Genomic DNA, 14,701 nt, shown 5'->3' with positions numbered 1-14,701 from the left:
GGTCATTAATTTCGTTGAGAAAATTGTCGTTTTGTCTGGGAGTTTGATTTGATAAGTGAGATGTAATATGATTCATCCAATGCCTGATGGAGATTTTGAGTCACCAGTGTAAATATGTATAAAGTCATTATAATTTTCGATGATATCTTTTACTAGTTGCTGATACACACTTCCATTTAGTTCCAGATTTTTAATGGTTGTATCAACGGGTTTGTTACTTGCATTGCATTGCTTTGGTACATGGTCTTCTTCTTTGCATATGAAACACCCTGTTCAGGATTGCCCCTGAATATTCTAGAATAAACCGACTTGCATTCAAAAAATTAAACCGACCAAATTCCAACGAGCAAAACCAGAGTCAGTTGCCTGTTCTTGCTCCTAATTCCGGAGCATTCGGTAGCTCAAAGCTGCTTCTTCTAACGACGACCTCCTAGAGGAAAGTTTTTGTCTGTCAGGTTTACACGTCGACAACGGTTTCAGCGATCTGAGTCCGTTAGTCGAGCACTTTGAGTCGTCGAACGTTCCAGAAACAATCAAATCCGCCCAAAACATAATTCTTCGCTTTTCGCGTGCTCGACACACAATCACACATCATGTATCGACACACCATCACACATTGTGTATCGACACACAATACACAGACACTGGGATGAGTCGTACCGCACGACGGTTTTGGATCCGTTAGCCAGCTCATCCCGCGTTACAGAACCTGCGACCAATCAGTGGCCTAATTAGCTCACTTACGTGGACCGCGAGGAAATTCGGTAGGGGCGTTGTGGTCCACATGGACCAGGGGATCCCGTAGCCGCACGTAGCAGAAGTTGAAAAGCTGCAAAGTAAGAGTCGAGAGTAGCAGTCAAGAGCAAGCAGTAAAGAGCAGAAATGAGTCGAATCTTTGTACAGTAATTAGAGTTAGATTCGTAGTTTGCGAATCGAATAGCCGATCAATGTTCGTAATTCTGATCTACTCGAAGTTCACTGTAACTTATTTGGGATTCGAACTATTTCGACCATGATCGATCGTCCGCGATCAGGGATTTACAACATCCGATCCATGAAAGCACAATCGCACCGAGTTAATCCATTGCATCAAAATTAGGTTGCTGAGCAATGATAATCCGCCATCACACTCATCGGCTGTATTCAACGCATATTTGGGTTTCAATAAACTAGTTGTTAGAATAATTTTGTCCCTTCATTTCTACGCACCGATCAATCTCGAACACACCCGATTTTTTCTGTTAATGTAAACATTCGGTATTGCGTGTTATCGTAATTGTTGAATTTCCAATGAAGTATACTATTAGAGCATAATTTCTACTAATATTATAATTCATAACAATGTTTTCCCGATATTTCAATCCGAGTCAATTATAGTTTTCATACTAATCATCTTTAATGAAGAATTAGTAACTATTTCAATGAACTAGAATTTACCTTGCCTCCTATGGAAAAATTCGAACTGGCGGTTCTCCTTCATAGACGTTGAAAATTTCAACTGTGAACTTATCCTTCAAAGCAAACGAAATGTTCACTATTATATCTTGTGGTATCGGAATTTTCCGTATCTAATTGGGCCTGTTTCGAGTGCAGGCCTAGAAGATACATTGCGTGCGAATGGACTTGCGTTAGGGTAAACACTTTGGCGCCGATCTGTCGCCAGGTTTCTTAAACGGCACGAGTGAACCTTTACAGGGAGTCGTGCAAGACGACCGAGCGTGGGATTGCGTGAAAGCAAAAGGAAATACGTGGGGTCTGGAGAAAATGAAGAGTGTTTGGAAAAGACGAACGATTGAGATGGTCGAACGTGACCAGACGTCTGAAGTGAGAGAGATTGAGGATCAGAATGAAAGGGAATGAATGCGCGTAAGGGTATAGGGTACGAAAGAAGCGTGTTTGGGACAGTAAGAGTACGAGAAGAGACTGGTAAAGACAGTAGAGTACGAGAAGAGACTGGTAAAGTCGCGGTAAGAGTACGAGAAGAGACTGGTAAAGACGTAATAAGAGAGGAAAGTTGGAAAGACACGGTAAGATGAAAGACTTGTAAAGACGCAGGTGACGAAGACGATAACGATGCGTGCCAAGGGTACTAAAACGATTAGCTTAGTTTTATACATAGTCGATCTATCTTTAGTAAAAAGAGAAACCTATTACCAATACCACGTCTAATCTGTAATACTACAATAACAATAATAATACTAATCTAAAACTAATATATATATATATGTATGAGATCTACAATTCAAGTTTATCAATGAAGTATATAATTATTGAATGCCAGAAATACGCTTGCAAAAGAAGAAACTATGACAAAGATAACACCATATTCATATTAACAACATATCAGGAAAATATAATTCAATTTTGTAAAAATTTTTAAAATTTGTAATGACATAAGAATACGACAAATCACTATTGATATTTGTACAGTCGATAATAATTGTACAAATAACTGTACAAATAGTGGATAGTATTTAAAAACAAGTATTTTAATTATTCTAAGTAACAAACTGAAATAGTGACACATTCTTGTCATCCGTACGCTGTTAAATCTTATGTTTACATATTATCGAATAAAAGTAAAGTAGAACCAGAAATTATTATTGGGTACATATATGAATGTCTTTATCAAGAGTTTTTGAGGTTAGGGGGACCTAACCCATTGGATTTATACATGTTACTAATATTTTTCTTACTTCCTCCATAAAGTACTCCCTATAAGATACGTGTCAATTGATTTCAATGATCTTGAATTTCAGCTTGAGTAGCCGGCCGTCTGATGGCAGCCGAGCTATTAATCTAGCCTAACCTAACCTAATCCACCGATTAAGTTAGATTAGGTTAGGTTGGGGTTAGATTGTTTCGGTATGGGGGTGAAAGCAAAGCCTCTGCTCCACGCGTTAAAATTTTAAATAAATTATAATTCACTATTATATTTATTTAATAAATCACTTTTTATCTGTTATTCGTGGAATGAAAATTAGGATTTGAATTATAGAATGAAGTATTTTACATTAAATAAATATAAATTTAAATGTTTTATCGAACGACAAAACTTATTGAACAACCTAGTATGCATGTTATGGCAGCTGACGTGATATAGAGTATTTATAAAGTAATGCAAACTTAGAGTGCCAACAATTTTCTACTCCTCATTAAAGCTCCTTCTTCGAAAACAAAAACAGTTTATTCGGCACATCATCTTAAAAAGGTAACAACATGTTGACTATCTTAATGCATTCCAATTAGAAATAGGTGATTTATGGTTTCACAATCAGTTAAAAACTAACATTTACTGTTAGTTAATTTTACTTAATCGACAAAATTCCTGTTGAGTTGTCAACAGGAAAAATGGTTAACCAATAAATATCATCAAAGAAAGTTGTTCTGAAATAATTCCCGTCATTTAAAGGCTTGCATTACAGCAAATATTGTCTAGAAAATTTCTAGCTAAATAAATCAGCTAAAAAGAGATTTTGAAAGCAGTTACTGTCGAATATTTAAACATGGTGTTATCGAACTAGTGGTACAAACCGAATCTACATGAAAAAATAAGTCGAAAGTGTAGTGACACTCTCGTCCAAAAAATTATGTTTGAATAAATCGAAATCTCATTTACACCTACATCAGAAGGATATCTCTCTGCTATTCGAATTACTATTCCGGTTTTTTATTTTAAATGCTAAGAAATGAATATTAAAATAAAATTACTTTCTGATCACAAATTTTTTAATTAATTTAAAAATGGTTAGAAATGTCTTTCGTTTTTTTACCAACATAATTGTGTTCCCTGTACTACATTTATAAGAACGTTTTTCAGGGTACTTTTTGTTTCGAAATGTTCCAATACAAACAGCATTTTCTCTCTAATAATCTCGTCATTTACAAGGAATGTGATATGATTCCATAAGTAAAAATTCATTAGTATTATGTCAGGAAATTGTACTGGCCACATTACTTCACGACTGATTCAACTGGGATGTTTGTTGTTCAAAAAATCTCTTATAAATCTACCGAAGCATGATGGTGCTCCATCTTGTTGAAAAATTAAATTCACTGGAGTTTCAACCAAATCTTCTAACAAATGTAGATGTCAGCAATTTTGTTGACGATACCTGCAGTAATCAGAAGCCATAGATACGTTGCTATTACATGCATCTAATGCGAGAATCATGTCCGTGTACTCTTCATTACTATATGTGATCATTACGAGAGATCATAACAAAGATTGATGTGAAAGTCTAAATCTTAAGTCTTAAACTTAAGTTTAATACTAAGAAAATCATACTCGGTTTAACGAGACGAATCAATAAAGAAAAATAAACGTTTGTGTGTAATCCATGTGATAGAAGACAGACTATAAGTTTGGACTTATCTTGTCCAAGCGTCGATCACATGCATTTGTTTACATCTGCGGATTCATCTCGTTGGATCGAGTTTAGTCGATACCATGGTCAAGTGTAAGCGTAGTTACCAATTTTTAACATCGACTTATTTGAAAAGAAAGTTTTACGCAAAAAAGTGTCACTGTACACTTTCGACTTATTTTTTCATATAGAGTTATCTCCTTTCGACTTGTACTACCAGTGTCATATCGAATTAATTACTTTTCGGGACAACCTTCTAAGTAACTGTGGCGGTACTACCCACGTTTGCCACCAGAGGGAAACTCACCACCAACCGTTTCCCGCAAGTTCCCGTACCTGCTCCGATCGCTATATATACGACCTCTTACCGATCTTCCAATGTCCCGGCGTATAAGGCAGGGCCTGCTAGGATGCCTTACTGACGATTCCACTAGCAGGCCCGGGATAAAACGCTTATTCCCACTTCCTTATATAATATTTCCGTTCTTTCCTTCCTCTAACATACTTAATTTAGCGCCGCCAAATAACGAATAGTCACATCTCAAATATTCACGCGCAGTAGTAACGTTGACCGGTGGAAGAGGCGCGAATACGTTCTTGGAAATCACTGAACTACTTGGTTGGGAGCCGGTGTTCGGGATTACTTCGAACGTAGATGCGGTGCTAGGAGTACACGTGCTAAGGTATGAGGGCGCGTGCCATTCTGATTGTAGCAGCTACACTGGGACACACGAGCCACATACCGACGATTCTTGGTTCCCTGTGGCGTGCTTAGACATCCTGAGAATACTTATGAGATACTGAAGTGTACCGCTCTCGGCGAAACTAAAAGTGACACTGTTTTGAAAAGTCTGAGCGTTTGATTTGGTCCATCTTCGGCAATTACGAAGCTCAACCCGTAGTTAAGAGTAATTATGAAAGGAATTGAAAACAAATGGAACAAGGTATGAAAACCTGTGAATAATTTTGACCTATTGAGTCGAAAATATAATTTGCTTACTTATGTTACATAAGCACACTTTACGTTAAGTTCTTCTCGGTACAACCTCGCTTGGATTCCCAATTGCTAACTATATGTATTTACTATTATTTAATTTGAGTTTCTTTCCTTTTGATAATTTGAATAGTGGTCAGAACTTGCTATACACAACGCACAAGTTCATTATATGTGTAATTTTTCTATCTGTATATGATATCTGATGATTCTATGGATCATACGAGAATTATTCTGCGTGAAATTGTCATCATTTTTGTACACTCAGGGATTTTGTTCACAATTGAAATATGCTGTAGTCTATGTAAGTATAGAGGAGGGAAGAGGGGTAATTTATCACTTTTTTGTTTCCAAAATTATTTGAAACACAGATCCCCAAAGTTCAATATTATGACATTGATTCTTGTTTTGCTTTAATCATATAGAATTATTTGTTTCAACTCATTGTTTTATTCTGTGATGGTACCACCTATACTCGCTACTAGAGTGTGACTCGACCGCTGACTATTCCCCGTAAGTTCCCGTACCATCTCCGATCAGTATATATACGATCTGTTAACGACTACCCAATGTATCGTTTTCCGCTGACTTGATGTCTCATGGGATAGCACAGAAGGGTCCATGCCCACCTGAACCACACGTTCTGAATCTTAGTCACGTGCTCTGCCATACTAGTAGGAATAGATTTCAATTGTGTCCCTATCTCAATATGTATACAAATATAAAACTTGGAGACTATGAACTACTGAGATTTCGTTTGTGTTTATATTATATCCATAAAACATCTGTTTTATCTCATAAGAGTTATTTAATATAAAAAAGATTATTACGTAATATTAACAGTTTTTCTATAGATGGAGTAATAAAGATGATTTTGAAAATAATAAGTTTAGTAATAAAGATAATTTTAAAACTAACTAATTTCCCTTAATGAAGTCAAATATTTTGTATAACACAATCCGACTTAACTCCAATCATTCTCCACAAAAACAATGATCTAAAACACAAGTTGAGAATAGTTTAAGAATATTTATTGTATAATTGTCCGAAAATGATCAACCCTCTACTACAGACATCGGATTTAAATTCAATTGAGAATTTATGGGTCTTATTGACTCATAAAATTCGGACGACACGTATAAGGACAAATAAAAACTAAAAATATGCATAAAAAAAAAGTAGATACATATTGCTTAGAATTACTTACAATTACTGATTTCCAAATTTTTTCAAACTTAAATCGGAGGTAAAATTTTCAAAATAAGCAAATATTTTTGTACTAGAGAAATGATCTCACGAATAAAATAAAATTAGTTAAAAGAAACAATACCTTTGCAACTAGAGCAACAAAAAGAGATTGACATTCTTTTGTAAAGATTCTTTTCGTAACAATGGGTAAGGACTGCTAATTCTCGGGGTGCAATATATCTCAATTTGAACGAAATCATTGTCATTAAGTACAAAATTGATACAAATCAATTTTAAATTACCACCTTGATTTTCGTCAACATGATTGTATCTCCTTATACAGTGGTGTAAATAATTATAGAGCCCAAGTAACTGAGTCTAGATATTCTACTTAAAAAGGAGGGCTGTGTACATACACAGTAAGTTTTTGAATTCTGTGGATTCATAGATATGCTGTTGTTTTTTATATTATATTAATGTTCTTATATATATTTTATATAAATGTGTGTGTGTTGAATATAATTTTCTATTTCTTTAAATTTTTCATAGAGAATGACTAATGAAATAAAATAGGTGTATGATAGAGGGGCGAGTAACGAAACGAAAGCGAGAAACGAGGAGTTGAGGCCATCTATTGAGAAAGAAGTATAGCGCAAGAGAGAGGAAGGTAAAGTAGGATACAGGACAATGGTTAAAGGATAGAAGAATTTGGAAAGAGGAAAAAGGTGACAGACAATGGAAGAATGTATAAAGTAGAAGCGAATAAAGTAAATAAGAAAGGGCGGTACAAAGGGAAAGCGAATAAAGAGACGACGAGGGTGAATGAATTGTGCATTTTGAGGTGTAGAAAAAGCTGTAAAGAAAACTCAACAGAGAATGATAAAAAGTTGAAGGAGATAGGGAATTTATTGACACAAGCTATAGAAGAAATAAATCGATAATTAGAAGAGGTGAAGGAGAATGGAATGGAAATATTGGAAGAGATGATGAGAGAAATTGAAGGAAGAGAAAGTTTGAATGGGCTGGTTGGAAACGTAAGATGGAAAAAGGCAGAGGAAAAGTACAAGAGGAGCCAGGGAGTCGCGAAAATAGAGAATAGATATCAGAAAATAAATTGGAAAGTTCAGAGGGAAAAGTATGTGACGAAGATAAAGAATATAGAGAGTGGATTTGAAGGAAGTAGCGTGAAAGATAGAATGAGAAAACAAAAAGAAGTTTGAGTTAAGTGAAGGAGAAGAAAGAGGAGAAAATATAATCATTGAAGGTTGAGGAAAGACAAGAGGGACACGAAGATAGTAGTGATGGAATATAAGAACCAAGGGGGAGGGGGAAGGGATCAACAGATTGAAAAAAGTAAAAAGAGAAGGTGAGGGAATAAAGAAAAGTCACGATAGTTGTATGTTTGGAAGTTGGAAAAAGGAAAGAAAATTGTTGGGAAGGAGACGAAAATTGAAAAAAAGAGATGAGAATGAGAAGAGAACTTCATTTTTAGAAGAGAAGAATGCAATAGATGATAAGAAGGATCCTAAACTAAGAGATGTCAGGGGAAGAGTATGAGTGTTAACTGTAGAGGAGCTAAGATTGAAAATGTATTGCGGAGATAGGAGGAAGAAGAAGTAGTACTGAGGGATAGAATACCCATGATAGAAAGAACTAGAGAGAGGGCAGAACAAACAGGAAGGATAAACGAAGCGAATATAGTACGAAATGAAAGGATCGTAAAGGTGGTTAGAATAAATGGACGAAAGAAATAAAAAAGGAAAGGATCAATAGGGATGGAGTAGGTCAGAACCAGGAACAGATGGATAAAGAGAGGAGGAAAAAGGAAGAGAAGCTCTAAGAAAGGGGAGGTTGCTAGGGAGAACGAAGTAAGGATAAGTGTGGTGGGTATGAGAGAAGAAGTGAAGAGAAATTAAAGAGGAGGTGGGGAGAAATAAGAAAAAGGGAGAGGAGAGATGAAAGAGGTAGTGTGCTGGTAGTGGACGGACGTGAAAGAGTGAAAAGGAGCTTACTGGCTTACGAGTAAGGTGAGTACCTCGGCAAAACATAAGCGGTGAAGGGCGAAAACATTACATGTGTGGCAAAAGTCAGAGCCAGTAGCTGAGTTGATTTATATTGTTTGTGTTTTATTGACTTTTGGATTGGTTGTTCGATGAAATTGATTGTGGACAAAATAATTTTTTGTTTACTCTGCAAAATAATATTTCTAGGACTTAAACAAAGCATTGTTCACTTCCGTTTTACAGTTATAGAAGTTATGAACTTTTAAAATACAAGGCACGTTCTAATGTTGTATTATATTCTTGAGATTGAATTTCACGTGAAAAGAAAAATGATGGTTCGTGTATTATAGCAAACAAATTGAATTTTACTTTGAAAAATTCATTTCAAGACGTTCAGTTTCAAATGTTTAAAATTGGAACCGACTAGATGGATTCCAAGTGAATATATGCAGTAAACAGTACGTTTTCAACGTATTAACCCGAGTTTCAAAGTTGGAAAGTATTCCATGCAAAAAGTTTCTGGTCTTGTTCTTGCATAAATTGGTCCTCATCGAAATTTTTTGCTTATTATTTGCCGATACGTTTCAGATCAATCAAAGGAACTTGAGCTCTCCTACATAGTAAACTTACACGAGCAAGTTAGTCTATATATTATAAAAGTTAGTCTATATAAATTTTGTTACAGCCTATTGCATAATAATACATCAAAAATCAAATTTTATAACACGATAGGCTTATAAAGAAAAATAACTAAAACGAAATAAAATTGTTTATATTTTTCATTACATTCTAACGCGACGATTACAAATATATTAGTCATTAGACCAATCTTAGATTTAAACTATTATAATTTAGACTATTATAACGGATTGATCATGTTTTCCTGGTGAGAATAAGTTTGAACACGATGTCATTTAGAATATTTTTAATTATACGTTAATCAAATTATTTGAAAATCATTCAATCGCGTATAATTAAAAGCAATCCAAATAAGGCTGTAACTTCATCAATCCATAGATAATAATCTCATAAGAACATAATGAAGAATATAAAAGACATAATTTTGTATTAGCGGTTGATACTGATATATACTATACATGACAGCATTTTAGATTTCGATCGTTTACTTTTCACTTCAGATGATAGATGCGAATTTCAAATGCAAGGTAAAAATTGTTACACTACACTGCTTTCAAGAGTAACTTGGTAGTGGCAATTTTGTTGCTTCAAAATTGAAACAACTGTAGTTCGAGATTCGTTCCCTGTTTCTCTATCTTGCTCACTCTTAATATATTCTGTTACTCTCTCCATCTGGTCGTCATATATTATGCGTTGCTAGAAAGATGTTTAACGGGACAGCATAAAAGCAAGAGGAATACCTCGCTGACTCCACTTAACTCCTACATTTAACTCTCCCGTGGCTTCCACTATCGCGCTGCTCTCTTTGCAGTATTTTGCGTCGTCACAATGCGTCTCATAGAATTATTTATTTTTTCTGCAAGTGTACTGCTCTACACTCTTAATCCATAATGTGTGTTATATATTATCTACTAAAGAATTTATAAATGTCATAATTGTTTTATACGTAAATACATAGCTCACAGTCATTCATGAGTTATCGGATTGTTACTTTCTCGGCTTGAAAAATGCAAAATAAAATACATGTACAATTTTCTGAAGCGAAATCGTTTCTCCGATAGAGCTAAAAGTAAACGAAAATAAGTACTTATTATTATATAAATCGAAATTGAAACGTTCATGACCCTTGTTCGTAAGTTCTGTATTGAAAATATAAAATACGATAATTAGAACCAATGTATATTACAGTTTACATTACTTTACAATGTAAATTCGTTTTTAATTTATTTTTATTAAGCGTTCACTGACTTACGAATGGAAATTCACTTTCCTTTCTATTTTTATAAATATCGACTTTACGACATAACTTATTTTTATTATCAGACAATGCTTAACATTAGAACACGCACACTTGATAAATTTTTAAAATAGATTATTTTAAAGATGCTTTTATTAAAAACTTTCATTTTTTTCATTTTCATCTTACTTTTGCACGAGGAATCAATTCCTTTTCATCGGAATCATTAATAAAGCCTAATACTGTAAACTGCCTGAACTATCATGGAGAGTTTAAAATTTCTTTACAATTGAATAATATTATATTCCTGTTACTCGGTATTTTGTCAAAATAACATTATTAATAATTAACAATTTGCTTTGTATACGTTCTAAGCGTTTTCCACAAATTAGTACACGTCCTACCTTTGCATACTAATAGAATTAATAAAGGGTCTCGTATTTCATCCAAGAGTGTTTGCAAGTGGCTTATGAAAAGCGAGAGAATTAAAATATCCAATGGTATTTGACATTCTCTGATATAAAGTTTCATTCTTGGAATTGTAGGAATTCTATTTAGCTTGTGTTTGAGGACTTCATAAGAGCTAAGTGGATAAATTGAGCGTCTTACACAGCTTGTTACTGGCAAATTCTCTGGTTGAACTATCAAGGCAAACTATGAATCTACAATTCGTTCGTGTAATATTGTATTGTTATTCGCTTTCTTCATTAACTTACTTAAAGGTGAAAATTTAAAATAAGTCTAGCAAAGGGTATACTCAATAATACAAAAGAAGTACATAAATTGTAGTTTATTTTAATACTTATATACATCAATGATCAAATTTTTATTTGCATTTAAAGTGTTTCAATTATTTGTAGCTAATGAAAAATCCAACAACGCAAACGAAGTCATACAATTTTAGATTTCACTCCTTTTATAATTGGAATCTACTCTTAAATGGTTAGAAATGCTCATTTGAAAATCGTTCCAATTAATACGGTTAGTAGTTGCACATAAAATCGCTACACCGCACTCTTACTAATAAGAGACTAATTACTAGTCACTAATAATTGTTTGTTTGTTAACAAATTTATTTAAACGGAATAAATAGCAGGATACAAGGTTACATAGTTTACTGTCATAACCAGAACAGACGCCTGTGTTTTGGATATAGAGTTTCTACACTGGTAGAAATATCTACATTAATAATTTTTTAAACGTATTTTAACGATTACTATAGTTTACCTAACCCTAAAACTGCACTCACGTAAGATGACAAAATAATTACTTTTTCAATATATTGAGATCGGCTAATAGTACTGAATTGTTATAAGATACTTATGTAATTGTCCACGAAGAGAATACGAAGTTATCGCTCAGTTTTTTGTCTTAACCTACTGATACCACTACTACACTACGATACTCTTTGGTAATGGATTGTTTACAATGACTAGCCGTCAGATATTCAATTATTACGTGTTCATAATAGGAGGTTTACATTTCTTGGAAAATAAATCATCAAATATGCAGTATTGGTAAATTTTGCACAGACCGCAACTTGAGTCGGCTCAATCCGCTAGCTAACCGCAATGTGTTAACTGATCCAGTTGTACTGTGACTAGCTGAGGGATGAATCGGTCAACCACGTCGGGAGTCGGGTCGTTCGAATGTCTATTTGGGAAGTGTTATGTTACATTCCTCGGTGGACGGGAAAAGCTTCCTAAGCTCTGTAATTCTAACATTTGCTAGGGTGGTCAGTTTCGCTTAATTTTCCGGTAATCTCGAAGTCCATTCAGCAACCCTGGTTCTTCATAATATGGAGAAGGTAATTTGTAGAAGTGTAAGCACCGTATCCTTAAAGACTTTACAATAGTTACGACGAGCCTTAAAATATCACGTTTGCTTGTTCTTTTATTATTAACACACTATTAAACTATTTACAAATTTATAAAGATTAAAAAGATTATGAATTTCAAATTTGTAACAAGTGTATACGCTAATGTTCGCGTCACTTTCTATTTTTTCACAATATGCTTCTAGTTGTCGTATAGTTAAAACGCTAGATGGAGTTACTATAACTGTGTCACGTAGCGCAAAGACTCATTCTGCTATCGATCTCATGATAGAGCGATGTGAATTTTCCGAAACATCTAACTTAAACACGACTAATATACATAGTATGTGTCACATAAACTTCAACGAAATGAAACTCAATAGCTTCACGATATTTATTTATTTTAAAGATTAATGATCCATTGATTTTATTATTTGTTATTGAATATACATCAGCAGTTCCGGAACAATATAGTATTAATTTTTTCAAGAAATTGCTTGCTTGTATACTTGTTTGAATACTGCTTTTGAACTATTCGTTATTATAAATTTAAATTCACGAACACTGTATGGAAATATATATTTTATAACCACTATACAATTTTTTTGCTAAATACTTAATATACATATAATGAAATTCTTTTGATTACTAGGATTCTGATTAATTAAAATGAGACAAAACGTGATAAAATTTTAATTATTTATCATTAATTATATGTGATTAAAATTAAATAAAATAAAATACCTATATACTCTATTTAACGAATTAATATGTTTATTATATAATAAATACGTTGTCTTTACTAAAGCTGTTGGGAACACTTTTCTGTGATTTTTTCTTTTATGTAGACGTCTATTTGTAGGCTATAAACAAACTCTTCGTGAACTGTTCGTGAACATTACGCGAATTGATCGCAATCTATGATTGTTTTCGTCTATAAATTCCTAGCCTGTCTAACAGGCTATACTAAGTCAAAGACAAATCATTTCAGTTTCGATTTTCAAAAGCGTAGAATATATGTAGAACACAGCAAAAATTAAATATATAGTATAAAATTAACTAGCGCATTAATGCTTATATTAATTTTAATAATGGACTTAGTGTTAGCATTAAATTAATGTTAGTAGTAGTATTTACATTAGTGTTAATAATAGTCATACTCTAATAATAATTATGAATCAAAATTACAATAATTGATAGGAGAAAGTGCGATATTATTCGTAAATATTTCAAAACCTGTGATATTAGGAGTAAACTTAATTTTCCATTAAACATTGAAAATGTGAAATTTATTTTATAAAAATAAAATATCCGCAACGCTCGAAACTGATAGTATAGGAAATTCATTTTATAAAAATAAAATATCCGCAACGCTCGAAACTGATAGGATAGGATATTCATTTTATAAAAATAAAATATCCGTAACGCTCGAAACTGATAGGAAAATTGACGGGATACTAATTATAAGATTAAATTTGTAACAAAATTATGAGTAACAAAGAATTAATTTTTAAAAGTAAATTCTTTTAAAATATTCAATATGATACTTAAAACGTTTTGTATGCATGTATGTACTTCTGAACGTGATTGCGAATGTCTGGAATGCATCACGTGCATTGTACGTATAATACTTTTGAATATTTTTCTCCTACACTTTGTTTTACATCATGTCCAATTTAGTAGCTCATTTCATTGGATTTCTGGATATAAAATTAATCTGCTTCGGGTAGATTTATTAACTATCATTTCGATAATCCTATATTATAAGAATAGGGATATTGTATAATCTTAAAGACAGAGCCACATTACTTATTAACTCGTGGCACCATAACAAAAATATTAATTTGATACAAATTTTATTTCATAATGATTCTCTCTTTAAATTGATCAGCAAACTGATTAACAAGAGAATTTCACTTGTTGATATCAAATAAAATTGTTGTGTGAACTTTTCTAACTTTAATTCTTCTTCTGACGATGATTTAAGTTAAAATAAAATCAAATAATAATATTGTTTCAAATGATTTCCATTTAGTTTTCGAATCTAATCAACAAAGTTAAGAATATAATTTTCTTAGATAGAAACGAGATACAGTTGATTCAAAATGACAATATTTAAAAATATTAATTGTACCAAAGTTTGGGTTATTCCAAACGTACATTGGATAAATAAGAAAAAATGAAGTATAGCATATCGCTGAATTGAAGTCCTGTGACAGGAATGCGAGAAAAGTAGAAGGGGTATATCTATTCTTACGTACACGTTCAATTCTACTTCGCCATTCGTCGCAGCAGTTACAAAACATGTGGACTGACTGACGAAGAAGATAGCGAGATAGAGAGATAGAGAGAGATAATGAGAAACACAGCAGGCAGAGTTCCATTGACGTAGATACAACATATTACTATTTTACAATAATTATATCTAATACAGGATAACAATTTTTTCTAATTTTT

Source organism: Ptiloglossa arizonensis, chromosome 4 (assembly GCF_051014685.1).
Source record: "Ptiloglossa arizonensis isolate GNS036 chromosome 4, iyPtiAriz1_principal, whole genome shotgun sequence".
NCBI classification, from domain to species: Eukaryota; Metazoa; Arthropoda; class Insecta; order Hymenoptera; family Colletidae; genus Ptiloglossa; species Ptiloglossa arizonensis.
Note: the sequence above shows the minus strand (reverse complement) of the source record.